This window comes from Eleutherodactylus coqui, chromosome 13 (genome assembly GCF_035609145.1).
Source record: "Eleutherodactylus coqui strain aEleCoq1 chromosome 13, aEleCoq1.hap1, whole genome shotgun sequence".
NCBI classification, from domain to species: domain Eukaryota; kingdom Metazoa; phylum Chordata; class Amphibia; order Anura; family Eleutherodactylidae; genus Eleutherodactylus; species Eleutherodactylus coqui.
In genome coordinates, this window is record NC_089849.1 from 78,769,334 (window position 1) to 78,783,055 (window position 13,722).

The 13,722-nt window shown below is 43.1% G+C and overlaps 4 non-coding genes across 4 annotated transcripts; all 4 read left to right on the forward strand.

The window, feature by feature from the left end:
• The first annotated feature begins 2,045 nt into the window (after nucleotides 1-2,045).
• TRNAL-AAG (transfer RNA leucine (anticodon AAG)) lies at nucleotides 2,046-2,127 on the forward strand. Its single transcript has one exon. It is a non-coding gene; the product is annotated as a tRNA-Leu (tRNA).
• A 4,946-nt stretch (nucleotides 2,128-7,073) lies between these two features.
• On the forward strand, nucleotides 7,074-7,155 carry TRNAL-AAG (transfer RNA leucine (anticodon AAG)). Its single transcript has one exon. It is a non-coding gene; the product is annotated as a tRNA-Leu (tRNA).
• A 1,036-nt stretch (nucleotides 7,156-8,191) lies between these two features.
• On the forward strand, nucleotides 8,192-8,273 carry TRNAL-AAG (transfer RNA leucine (anticodon AAG)). The gene has a single exon. It is a non-coding gene; the product is annotated as a tRNA-Leu (tRNA).
• Nucleotides 8,274-10,427: 2,154 nt separating this feature from the next.
• Nucleotides 10,428-10,509, forward strand: TRNAL-AAG (transfer RNA leucine (anticodon AAG)). Its single transcript has one exon. It is a non-coding gene; the product is annotated as a tRNA-Leu (tRNA).
• The last annotated feature ends 3,213 nt before the right edge of the window (nucleotides 10,510-13,722 follow it).

Sequence of the window (13,722 nt, forward strand, 5' to 3'; positions counted from 1 at the left end):
TGGTTTTTTTTTGGTTTTTTTTTTCTCCTTCTTCTTCCACCCCTGTTCTCCCCCAAGTTGGGAAATTAGATTGACTCTTCAAATTGGTGTTGAACAGCTATGTGGTTGTGTTTGATTTAGTCGATTTCTTTCTAGCCTTGATAGAGCAGGGTGCTGGCTCTGAATCTCTGGTGCCTGTTAGGGTTGTATGCGGGTGGCAGGAACTTCTCTCAGCACTAGTGCAGCGAGAAGGGCTTCAGGTGCCGCTGGGTAGTGCAGAAGTTTTATATGGAGTGCTCCTCTTGCTCTCCTCCGGCACCGCCGGTCTCCAGGTAGAACCACCGGATCTCTAGTAGCCAGCTATGTAGAGCAACCAGGCGGTGGCGCCGCCACTTCTCAGCTTTCAGGGAACAGAGAGAGCGGCTGTTCCCTCCGGGGCCGCGTCCGGCGGCAGTGCGGGGGCCCGTCGCCGAGCCGATCCCCCCCAATCCCCTCCGATGGAGGAGAGATCACGCCGTGAACGTCAGGCACGCCAATGGATCACAGTAGGAGGCGAGTATATGCAGTATTCACCCCTCAACTGACCTCATTCACCAGCACCACCAGCAGGCTCCCCAAGCGGCAGCAGGTCGTCTCTGTGACTTGAAAGGTTGCAGGGGGGGGGGCTCCGGTTTTCTTCAGCTGAACGGATCGCTGAGGGGGGGGGGAGTTTATGCACGGCAGGCAGTCCTGCAACACGTGGAGGACAAAGTCTTATGGGCTGCCTTGTCAGTCGTCTTACAGGCGAGGTATCCCTTTCTCCTGACAGCAGTATACCAGAGAGTGTAGTAGCTCTAGGGCAGCGATGGTCGGCAGCGCGGGTCCCGCCGCCGGGATGTATCCCCCACCTACCTCCGACTGAGGGCAGGGAACGTCAGGGACATCAGCAGCGTCAAGGACTTCAGGGGTCGTCGGAACGGTTGCTGCCGGTAGTGCAGGGTTTTTTATTTGTGGAAGTCACCTCGCTTTTCTCCGGCGCCGCCAGACCCCAGGCAGAGCCTCCGGAGCTCCAGCAGTCAGCGGTGCAGAGCGTTTAGGCAAGCGACACCGCTTCTCAGTTCTCAGCTCAGCAGGGAGAGCGGGCGCTTCTTCCGGGACCTCGCCTGGCGGTAATGCTGGTCTTGTCGCCGAGCCGGATCCCCAATCACCCTCGGCGGAGGAGAGATAGCATCGAGGGCGGCAGATGTGTCGGCGGATCCTAGCAGAGAACAGGTAAGTGCAGCGCTCTCACCTCCGCTGTCCTTATTTGCCGGTATCCGAGGTATGCTCTTCAGGTGGCATTTTAATGACTTGGAAGGCTTCGGGAGGCTCCGGCCACCTCCAGCAGCGCAGGCCGTCCGGGGGGGGGGGGGAAGGAGAGGGGGGGGGACCAGTCGCGGCGGGAAGCTCTGCAGCACAAGAGGGGATAAAGTCCTCCGAGTGTCCCGTTAGCCGACAGACAAAGCCTCTCCAGTAGCTTGATTAGTGGAGAGGGATCTGAGAGTCTCTGGAGAGTTATGGAAAACGCTTCTTGTTAGCTTTGTGTTGCTTTTATGGAAGAAGGCTCACGGAGCTCCAAGATCAAGCGGCCATCTTGGTGCTCGATTAGGCCACGCCCCCCAGAAGAACTTGCTTTTGATGATGCTCAGAAATGGACTTTTTGGCCTTTTCTGAAACCGAACAAACTGTATAAGAAAAGGCTTTTGATGATATTCCCAAGATGTTATGGCACAGATTAAGCTACCCTGATGCGCTAGCTAAGTAGACATTAGGCGCACTCCACGATCTTGCACTTCAAAGCCTTCAATAGCCTAGAAACATCTGAAAAAGCAGTAGTGCGGTAATACTGTTGAACTCACTTGCGTTTGCTTCCTTTCTAACTGGAGGAATGCATTTTCAGCCTTCTGCTGCCATCATTAAATATTCAGCTCGAATGCAGCAACAATTCTTCTTTTTAAATCAAATTCTGGAAAAGGATTTCTTGCCAGGAGAAATGTTCTTTATGAAATCTCTTGGACATTTTGATCCCAAATTACCCACTCTTTCATGGTAGCATGGCCGAGCGGTCTAAGGCGCTGGATTAAGGCTCCAGTCTCTTTGGAGGCGTGGGTTCGAATCCCACTGCTGCCAGTTTTCAATTTTGAAAGCTCTCAAGTTGCTTTCTGAACATTTTAGTGGTCAGAAGAACTTGCTTTTGATGATGCTCAGAAATGGACTTTTTGGCCTTTTCTGAAACAGAACAAACTCTATAAGAAAAGGCTTTTGATGATATTCCCAAGATGTTATGGCACAGATTAAGCTACCCCGATGCGCTAGCTAAGTAGACATTAGGCGCACTCCACGATCTTGCACTTCAAAGCCTTCAATAGCCTAGAAACATCTGAAAAAGCAGTAGTGCGGTAATACTGTTGAACTCACTTGCGTTTGCTTCCTTTCTAACTGGAGGAATGCATTTTCAGCCTTCTGCTGCCATCATTAAATATTCAGCTCGAATGCAGCAACAATTCTTCTTTTTAAATCACATTCTGGAAAAGGATTTCTTGCCAGGAGAAATGTTCTTTATGAAATCTCTTGGACATTTTGATCCAAAATTATCCACTTTTTCATGGTAGCATGGCCGAGCGGTCTAAGGCGCTGGATTAAGGCTCCAGTCTCTTTGGAGGCGTGGGTTCAAATCCCACTGCTGCTAGTTTTCAATTTTGAAAGCTCTCAAGTTGCTTTCTGAACATTTTAGTGGTCAGAAGAACTTGCTTTTGATGATGCTCAGAAATGGACTTTTTGGCCTTTTCTGAAACCGAACAAACTCTATAAGAAAAGGCTTTTGATGATATTCCCAAGATGTTATGGCACAGATTAAGCTACCCCGATGCGCTAGCTAAGTAGACATTAGGCGCACTCCACGATCTTGCACTTCAAAGCCTTCAATAGCCTAGAAACATCTGAAAAAGCAGTAGTGCGGTAATACTGTTGAACTCACTTGCGTTTGCTTCCTTTCTAACTGGAGGAATGCATTTTCAGCCTTCTGCTGCCATCATTAAATATTCAGCTTGAATGCAGCAACAATTCTTTTTAAATCAAATTCTGGAAAAGGATTTCTTGCCAGGAGAAATGTTCTTTATGAAATCTCTTGGACATTTTGATCCCAAATTACCCACTCTTTCATGGTAGCATGGCCGAGCGGTCTAAGGCGCTGGATTAAGGCTCCAGTCTCTTTGGAGGCGTGGGTTCGAATCCCACTTCTGCCAGTTTTCAATTTTGAAAGCTCTCAAGTTGCTTTCTGAACATTTTAGTGGTCAGAAGAACTTGCTTTTGATGATGCTCAGAAATGGACTTTTTGGCCTTTTCTGAAACAGAACAAACTCTATAAGAAAAGGCTTTTGATGATATTCCCAAGATGTTATGGCACAGATTAAGCTACCCCGATGCGCTAGCTAAGTAGACATTAGGCGCACTCCACGATCTTGCACTTCAAAGCCTTCAATAGCCTAGAAACATCTGAAAAAGCAGTAGTGCGGTAATACTGTTGAACTCACTTGCGTTTGCTTCCTTTCTAACTGGAGGAATGCATTTTCAGCCTTCTGCTGCCATCATTAAATATTCAGCTCGAATGCAGCAACAATTCTTCTTTTTAAATCACATTCTGGAAAAGGATTTCTTGCCAGGAGAAATGTTCTTTATGAAATCTCTTGGACATTTTGATCCAAAATTATCCACTTTTTCATGGTAGCATGGCCGAGCGGTCTAAGGCGCTGGATTAAGGCTCCAGTCTCTTTGGAGGCGTGGGTTCGAATCCCACTGCTGCTAGTTTTCAATTTTGAAAGCTCTCAAGTTGCTTTCTGAACATTTTAGTGGTCAGAAGAACTTGCTTTTGATGATGCTCAGAAATGGACTTTTTGGCCTTTTCTGAAACCGAACAAACTCTATAAGAAAAGGCTTTTGATGATATTCCCAAGATGTTATGGCACAGATTAAGCTACCCCGATGCGCTAGCTAAGTAGACATTAGGCGCACTCCACGATCTTGCACTTCAAAGCCTTCAATAGCCTAGAAACATCTGAAAAAGCAGTAGTGCGGTAATACTGTTGAACTCACTTGCGTTTGCTTCCTTTCTAACTGGAGGAATGCATTTTCAGCCTTCTGCTGCCATCATTAAATATTCAGCTCGAATGCAGCAACAATTCTTCTTTTTAAATCACATTCTGGAAAAGGATTTCTTGCCAGGAGAAATGTTCTTTATGAAATCTCTTGGACATTTTGATCCAAAATTATCCACTTTTTCATGGTAGCATGGCCGAGCGGTCTAAGGCGCTGGATTAAGGCTCCAGTCTCTTTGGAGGTGTGGGTTCAAATCCCACTGCTGCTAGTTTTCAATTTTGAAAGCTCTCAAGTTGCTTTCTGAACATTTTAGTGGTCAGAAGAACTTGCTTTTGATGATGCTCAGAAATGGACTTTTTGGCCTTTTCTGAAACCGAACAAACTCTATAAGAAAAGGCTTTTGATGATATTCCCAAGATGTTATGGCACAGATTAAGCTACCCCGATGCGCTAGCTAAGTAGACATTAGGCGCACTCCACGATCTTGCACTTCAAAGCCTTCAATAGCCTAGAAACATCTGACAAAGCAGTAGTGCGGTAATACTGTTGAACTCACTTGCGTTTGCTTCCTTTCTAACTGGAGGAATGCATTTTCAGCCTTCTGCTGCCATCATTAAATATTCAGCTTGAATGCAGCAACAATTCTTCTTTTTAAATCAAATTCTGGAAAAGGATTTCTTGCCAGGAGAAATGTTCTTTATGAAATCTCTTGGACATTTTGATCCCAAATTACCCACTCTTTCATGGTAGCATGGCCGAGGGGTCTAAGGCGCTGGATTAAGGCTCCAGTCTCTTTGGAGGCGTGGGTTCGAATCCCACTTCTGCCAGTTTTCAATTTTGAAAGCTCTCAAGTTGCTTTCTGAACATTTTAGTGGTCAGAAGAACTTGCTTTTGATGATGCTCAGAAATGGACTTTTTGGCCTTTTCTGAAACAGAACAAACTCTATAAGAAAAGGCTTTTGATGATATTCCCAAGATGTTATGGCACAGATTAAGCTACCCCGATGCGCTAGCTAAGTAGACATTAGGCGCACTCCACGATCTTGCACTTCAAAGCCTTCAATAGCCTAGAAACATCTGAAAAAGCAGTAGTGCGGTAATACTGTTGAACTCACTTGCGTTTGCTTCCTTTCTAACTGGAGGAATGCATTTTCAGCCTTCTGCTGCCATCATTAAATATTCAGCTCGAATGCAGCAACAATTCTTCTTTTTAAATCACATTCTGGAAAAGGATTTCTTGCCAGGAGAAATGTTCTTTATGAAATCTCTTGGACATTTTGATCCAAAATTATCCACTTTTTCATGGTAGCATGGCCGAGCGGTCTAAGGCGCTGGATTAAGGCTCCAGTCTCTTTGGAGGCGCGGGTTCGAATCCCACTGCTGCTAGTTTTCAATTTTGAAAGCTCTCAAGTTGCTTTCTGAACATTTTAGTGGTCAGAAGAACTTGCTTTTGATGATGCTCAGAAATGGACTTTTTGGCCTTTTCTGAAACCGAACAAACTCTATAAGAAAAGGCTTTTGATGATATTCCCAAGATGTTATGGCACAGATTAAGCTACCCCGATGCGCTAGCTAAGTAGACATTAGGCGCACTCCACGATCTTGCACTTCAAAGCCTTCAATAGCCTAGAAACATCTGACAAAGCAGTAGTGCGGTAATACTGTTGAACTCACTTGCGTTTGCTTCCTTTCTAACTGGAGGAATGCATTTTCAGCCTTCTGCTGCCATCATTAAATATTCAGCTCGAATGCAGCAACAATTCTTCTTTTTAAATCAAATTCTGGAAAAGGATTTCTTGCCAGGAGAAATGTTCTTTATGAAATCTCTTGGACATTTTGATCCCAAATTATCCACTCTTTCATGGTAGCATGGCCGAGCGGTCTAAGGCGCTGGATTAAGGCTCCAGTCTCTTTGGAGGCGTGGGTTCGAATCCCACTTCTGCCAGTTTTCAATTTTGAAAGCTCTCAAGTTGCTTTCTGAACATTTTAGTGGTCAGAAGAACTTGCTTTTGATGATGCTCAGAAATGGACTTTTTGGCCTTTTCTGAAACAGAACAAACTCTATAAGAAAAGGCTTTTGATGATATTCCCAAGATGTTATGGCACAGATTAAGCTACCCCGATGCGCTAGCTAAGTAGACATTAGGCGCACTCCACGATCTTGCACTTCAAAGCCTTCAATAGCCTAGAAACATCTGAAAAAGCAGTAGTGCGGTAATACTGTTGAACTCACTTGCGTTTGCTTCCTTTCTAACTGGAGGAATGCATTTTCAGCCTTCTGCTGCCATCATTAAATATTCAGCTCGAATGCAGCAACAATTCTTCTTTTTAAATCACATTCTGGAAAAGGATTTCTTGCCAGGAGAAATGTTCTTTATGAAATCTCTTGGACATTTTGATCCAAAATTATCCACTTTTTCATGGTAGCATGGCCGAGCGGTCTAAGGCGCTGGATTAAGGCTCCAGTCTCTTTGGAGGCGTGGGTTCGAATCCCACTGCTGCTAGTTTTCAATTTTGAAAGCTCTCAAGTTGCTTTCTGAACATTTTAGTGGTCAGAAGAACTTGCTTTTGATGATGCTCAGAAATGGACTTTTTGGCCTTTTCTGAAACCGAACAAACTCTATAAGAAAAGGCTTTTGATGATATTCCCAAGATGTTATGGCACAGATTAAGCTACCCCGATGCGCTAGCTAAGTAGACATTAGGCGCACTCCACGATCTTGCACTTCAAAGCCTTCAATAGCCTAGAAACATCTGACAAAGCAGTAGTGCGGTAATACTGTTGAACTCACTTGCGTTTGCTTCCTTTCTAACTGGAGGAATGCATTTTCAGCCTTCTGCTGCCATCATTAAATATTCAGCTCGAATGCAGCAACAATTCTTCTTTTTAAATCAAATTCTGGAAAAGGATTTCTTGCCAGGAGAAATGTTCTTTATGAAATCTCTTGGACATTTTGATCCCAAATTATCCACTCTTTCATGGTAGCATGGCCGAGCGGTCTAAGGCGCTGGATTAAGGCTCCAGTCTCTTTGGAGGCGTGGGTTCGAATCCCACTGCTGCCAGTTTTCAATTTTGAAAGCTCTCAAGTTGCTTTCTGAACATTTTAGTGGTCAGAAGAACTTGCTTTTGATGATGCTCAGAAATGGACTTTTTGGCCTTTTCTGAAACAGAACAAACTCTATAAGAAAAGGCTTTTGATGATATTCCCAAGATGTTATGGCACAGATTAAGCTACCCCGATGCGCTAGCTAAGTAGACATTAGGCGCACTCCACGATCTTGCACTTCAAAGCCTTCAATAGCCTAGAAACATCTGAAAAAGCAGTAGTGCGGTAATACTGTTGAACTCACTTGCGTTTGCTTCCTTTCTAACTGGAGGAATGCATTTTCAGCCTTCTGCTGCCATCATTAAATATTCAGCTCGAATGCAGCAACAATTCTTCTTTTTAAATCACATTCTGGAAAAGGATTTCTTGCCAGGAGAAATGTTCTTTATGAAATCTCTTGGACATTTTGATCCAAAATTATCCACTTTTTCATGGTAGCATGGCCGAGCGGTCTAAGGCGCTGGATTAAGGCTCCAGTCTCTTTGGAGGCGTGGGTTCGAATCCCACTGCTGCTAGTTTTCAATTTTGAAAGCTCTCAAGTTGCTTTCTGAACATTTTAGTGGTCAGAAGAACTTGCTTTTGATGATGCTCAGAAATGGACTTTTTGGCCTTTTCTGAAACCGAACAAACTCTATAAGAAAAGGCTTTTGATGATATTCCCAAGATGTTATGGCACAGATTAAGCTACCCCGATGCGCTAGCTAAGTAGACATTAGGCGCACTCCACGATCTTGCACTTCAAAGCCTTCAATAGCCTAGAAACATCTGAAAAAGCAGTAGTGCGGTAATACTGTTGAACTCACTTGCGTTTGCTTCCTTTCTAACTGGAGGAATGCATTTTCAGCCTTCTGCTGCCATCATTAAATATTCAGCTCGAATGCAGCAACAATTCTTCTTTTTAAATCAAATTCTGGAAAAGGATTTCTTGCCAGGAGAAATGTTCTTTATGAAATCTCTTGGACATTTTGATCCCAAATTATCCACTTTTTCATGGTAGCATGGCCGAGCGGTCTAAGGCGCTGGATTAAGGCTCCAGTCTCTTTGGAGGCGTGGGTTCGAATCCCACTGCTGCCAGTTTTCAATTTTGAAAGCTCTCAAGTTGCTTTGTGAACATTTTAGTGGTCAGAAGAACTTGCTTTTGATGATGCTCAGAAATGGACTTTTTGGCCTTTTCTGAAACCGAACAAACTCTATAAGAAAAGGCTTTTGATGATATTCCCAAGATGTTATGGCACAGATTAAGCTACCCTGATGCGCTAGCTAAGTAGACATTAGGCGCACTCCACGATCTTGCACTTCAAAGCCTTCAATAGCCTAGAAACATCTGAAAAAGCAGTAGTGCGGTAATACTGTTGAACTCACTTGCGTTTGCTTCCTTTCTAACTGGAGGAATGCATTTTCAGCCTTCTGCTGCCATCATTAAATATTCAGCTTGAATGCAGCAACAATTCTTCTTTTTAAATCAAATTCTGGAAAAGGATTTCTTGCCAGGAGAAATGTTCTTTATGAAATCTCTTGGATATTTTGATCCCAAATTATCCACTTTTTCATGGTAGCATGGCCGAGCAGTCTAAGGCGCTGGATTTAGACTCCAGTCTCTTTGGAGGCGTGGGTTCGAATCCCACTGCTGCCAGTTTTCAATTTTGAAAGCTCTCAAGTTGCTTTCTGAACATTTTAGTGGTCAGAAGAACTTGCTTTTGATGATGCTCAGAAATTGACTTTTTGGCCTTTTCTGAAACCGAACAAACTCTATAAGAAAAGGCTTTTGATGATATTCCCAAGATGTTATGGCACAGATTAAGCTACCCTGATGCGCTAGCTAAGTAGACATTAGGCGCACTCCACGATCTTGCACTTCAAAGCCTTCAATAGCCTAGAAACATCTGAAAAAGCAGTAGTGCGGTAATACTGTTGAACTCACTTGCGTTTGCTTCCTTTCTAACTGGAGGAATGCATTTTCAGCCTTCTGCTGCCATCATTAAATATTCAGCTCGAATGCAGCAACAATTCTTCTTTTTAAATCAAATTCTGGAAAAGGATTTCTTGCCAGGAGAAATGTTCTTTATGAAATCTCTTGGACATTTTGATCCAAAATTATCCACTCTTTCATGGTAGCATGGCCGAGCGGTCTAAGGCGCTGGATTAAGGCTAAAGTCTCTTTGGAGGCGTGGGTTCGAATCCCACTGCTGCCAGTTTTCAATTTTGAAAGCTCTCAAGTTGCTTTCTGAACATTTTAGTGGTCAGAAGAACTTGCTTTTGATGATGCTCAGAAATGGACTTTTTGGCCTTTTCTGAAACAGAACAAACTCTATAAGAAAAGGCTTTTGATGATATTCCCAAGATGTTATGGCACAGATTAAGCTACCCCGATGCGCTAGCTAAGTAGACATTAGGCGCACTCCACGATCTTGCACTTCAAAGCCTTCAATAGCCTAGAAACATCTGAAAAAGCAGTAGTGCGGTAATACTGTTGAACTCACTTGCGTTTGCTTCCTTTCTAACTGGAGGAATGCATTTTCAGCCTTCTGCTGCCATCATTAAATATTCAGCTCGAATGCAGCAACAATTCTTCTTTTTAAATCACATTCTGGAAAAGGATTTCTTGCCAGGAGAAATGTTCTTTATGAAATCTCTTGGACATTTTGATCCAAAATTATCCACTTTTTCATGGTAGCATGGCCGAGCGGTCTAAGGCGCTGGATTAAGGCTCCAGTCTCTTTGGAGGCGTGGGTTTGAATCCCACTGCTGCTAGTTTTCAATTTTGAAAGCTCTCAAGTTGCTTTCTGAACATTTTAGTGGTCAGAAGAACTTGCTTTTGATGATGCTCAGAAATGGACTTTTTGGCCTTTTCTGAAACCGAACAAACTCTATAAGAAAAGGCTTTTGATGATATTCCCAAGATGTTATGGCACAGATTAAGCTACCCCGATGCGCTAGCTAAGTAGACATTAGGCGCACTCCACGATCTTGCACTTCAAAGCCTTCAATAGCCTAGAAACATCTGAAAAAGCAGTAGTGCGGTAATACTGTTGAACTCACTTGCGTTTGCTTCCTTTCTAACTGGAGGAATGCATTTTCAGCCTTCTGCTGCCATCATTAAATATTCAGCTCGAATGCAGCAACAATTCTTCTTTTTAAATCAAATTCTGGAAAAGGATTTCTTGCCAGGAGAAATGTTCTTTATGAAATCTCTTGGACATTTTGATCCCAAATTATCCACTCTTTCATGGTAGCATGGCCGAGCGGTCTAAGGCGCTGGATTAAGGCTCCAGTCTCTTTGGAGGCGTGGGTTCGAATCCCACTGCTGCCAGTTTTCAATTTTGAAAGCTCTCAAGTTGCTTTCTGAACATTTTAGTGGTCAGAAGAACTTGCTTTTGATGATGCTCAGAAATGGACTTTTTGGCCTTTTCTGAAACCGAACAAACTCTATAAGAAAAGGCTTTTGATGATATTCCCAAGATGTTATGGCACAGATTAAGCTACCCTGATGCGCTAGCTAAGTAGACATTAGGCGCACTCCACGATCTTGCACTTCAAAGCCTTCAATAGCCTAGAAACATCTGAAAAAGCAGTAGTGCGGTAATACTGTTGAACTCACTTGCGTTTGCTTCCTTTCTAACTGGAGGAATGCATTTTCAGCCTTCTGCTGCCATCATTAAATATTCAGCTTGAATGCAGCAACAATTCTTCTTTTTAAATCAAATTCTGGAAAAGGATTTCTTGCCAGGAGAAATGTTCTTTATGAAATCTCTTGGATATTTTGATCCCAAATTATCCACTTTTTCATGGTAGCATGGCCGAGCAGTCTAAGGCGCTGGATTTAGACTCCAGTCTCTTTGGAGGCGTGGGTTCGAATCCCACTGCTGCCAGTTTTCAATTTTGAAAGCTCTCAAGTTGCTTTCTGAACATTTTAGTGGTCAGAAGAACTTGCTTTTGATGATGCTCAGAAATTGACTTTTTGGCCTTTTCTGAAACCGAACAAACTCTATAAGAAAAGGCTTTTGATGATATTCCCAAGATGTTATGGCACAGATTAAGCTACCCTGATGCGCTAGCTAAGTAGACATTAGGCGCACTCCACGATCTTGCACTTCAAAGCCTTCAATAGCCTAGAAACATCTGAAAAAGCAGTAGTGCGGTAATACTGTTGAACCCACTTGCGTTTGCTTCCTTTCTAACTGGAGGAATGCATTTTCAGCTTTCTGCTGCCATCATTAAATATTCAGCTCGAATGCAGCAACAATTCTTCTTTTTAAATCAAATTCTGGAAAAGGATTTCTTGCCAGGAGAAATGTTCTTTATGAAATCTCTTGGACATTTTGATCCAAAATTATCCACTTTTTCATGGTAGCATGGCCGAGCGGTCTAAGGCGCTGGATTAAGGCTCCAGTCTCTTTGGAGGCATGGGTTCGAATCCCACTGCTGCCAGTTTTCAATTTTGAAAGCTCTCAAGTTGCTTTCTGAACATTTTAGTGGTCAGAAGAACTTGCTTTTGATGATGCTCAGAAATGGACTTTTTGGCCTTTTCTGAAACCGAACAAACTCTATAAGAAAAGGCTTTTGATGATATTCCCAAGATGTTATGGCACAGATTAAGCTACCCCGATGCGCTAGCTAAGTAGACATTAGGCGCACTCCACGATCTTGCACTTCAAAGCCTTCAATAGCCTAGAAACATCTGAAAAAGCAGTAGTGCGGTAATACTGTTGAACTCACTTGCGTTTGCTTCCTTTCTAACTGGAGGAATGCATTTTCAGCCTTCTGCTGCCATCATTAAATATTCAGCTCGAATGCAGCAACAATTCTTCTTTTTAAATCACATTCTGGAAAAGGATTTCTTGCCAGGAGAAATGTTCTTTATGAAATCTCTTGGACATTTTGATCCAAAATTATCCACTTTTTCATGGTAGCATGGCCGAGCGGTCTAAGGCGCTGGATTAAGGCTCCAGTCTCTTTGGAGGCGTGGGTTCGAATCCCACTGCTGCTAGTTTTCAATTTTGAAAGCTCTCAAGTTGCTTTCTGAACATTTTAGTGGTCAGAAGAACTTGCTTTTGATGATGCTCAGAAATGGACTTTTTGGCCTTTTCTGAAACCGAACAAACTCTATAAGAAAAGGCTTTTGATGATATTCCCAAGATGTTATGGCACAGATTAAGCTACCCCGATGCGCTAGCTAAGTAGACATTAGGCGCACTCCACGATCTTGCACTTCAAAGCCTTCAATAGCCTAGAAACATCTGAAAAAGCAGTAGTGCGGTAATACTGTTGAACTCACTTGCGTTTGCTTCCTTTCTAACTGGAGGAATGCATTTTCAGCCTTCTGCTGCCATCATTAAATATTCAGCTCGAATGCAGCAACAATTCTTCTTTTTAAATCACATTCTGGAAAAGGATTTCTTGCCAGGAGAAATGTTCTTTATGAAATCTCTTGGACATTTTGATCCAAAATTATCCACTTTTTCATGGTAGCATGGCTGAGCGGTCTAAGGCGCTGAATTAAGGCTCCAGTCTCTTTGGAGGCGTGGGTTCGAATCCCACTGCTGCTAGTTTTCAATTTTGAAAGCTCTCAAGTTGCTTTCTGAACATTTTAGTGGTCAGAAGAACTTGCTTTTGATGATGCTCAGAAATGGACTTTTTGGCCTTTTCTGAAACCGAACAAACTCTATAAGAAAAGGCTTTTGATGATATTCCCAAGATGTTATGGCACAGATTAAGCTACCCCGATGCGCTAGCTAAGTAGACATTAGGCGCACTCCACGATCTTGCACTTCAAAGCCTTCAATAGCCTAGAAACATCTGAAAAAGCAGTAGTGCGGTAATACTGTTGAACTCACTTGCGTTTGCTTCCTTTCTAACTGGAGGAATGCATTTTCAGCCTTCTGCTGCCATCATTAAATATTCAGCTCGAATGCAGCAACAATTCTTCTTTTTAAATCAAATTCTGGAAAAGGATTTCTTGCCAGGAGAAATGTTCTTTATGAAATCTCTTGGACATTTTGATCCCAAATTACCCACTCTTTCATGGTAGCATGGCCGAGCGGTCTAAGGCGCTGGATTAAGGCTCCAGTCTCTTTGGAGGCGTGGGTTCGAATCCCACTTCTGCCAGTTTTCAATTTTGAAAGCTCTCAAGTTGCTTTCTGAACATTTTAGTGGTCAGAAGAACTTGCTTTTGATGATGCTCAGAAATGGACTTTTTGGCCTTTTCTGAAACAGAACAAACTCTATAAGAAAAGGCTTTTGATGATATTCCCAAGATGTTATGGCACAGATTAAGCTACCCGGATGCGCTAGCTAAGTAGACATTAGGCGCACTCCACGATCTTGCACTTCAAAGCCTTCAATAGCCTAGAAACATCTGAAAAAGCAGTAGTGCGGTAATACTGTTGAACTCACTTGCGTTTGCTTCCTTTCTAACTGGAGGAATGCATTTTCAGCCTTCTGCTGCCATCATTAAATATTCAGCTCGAATGCAGCAACAATTCTTCTTTTTAAATCACATTCTGGAAAAGGATTTCTTGCCAGG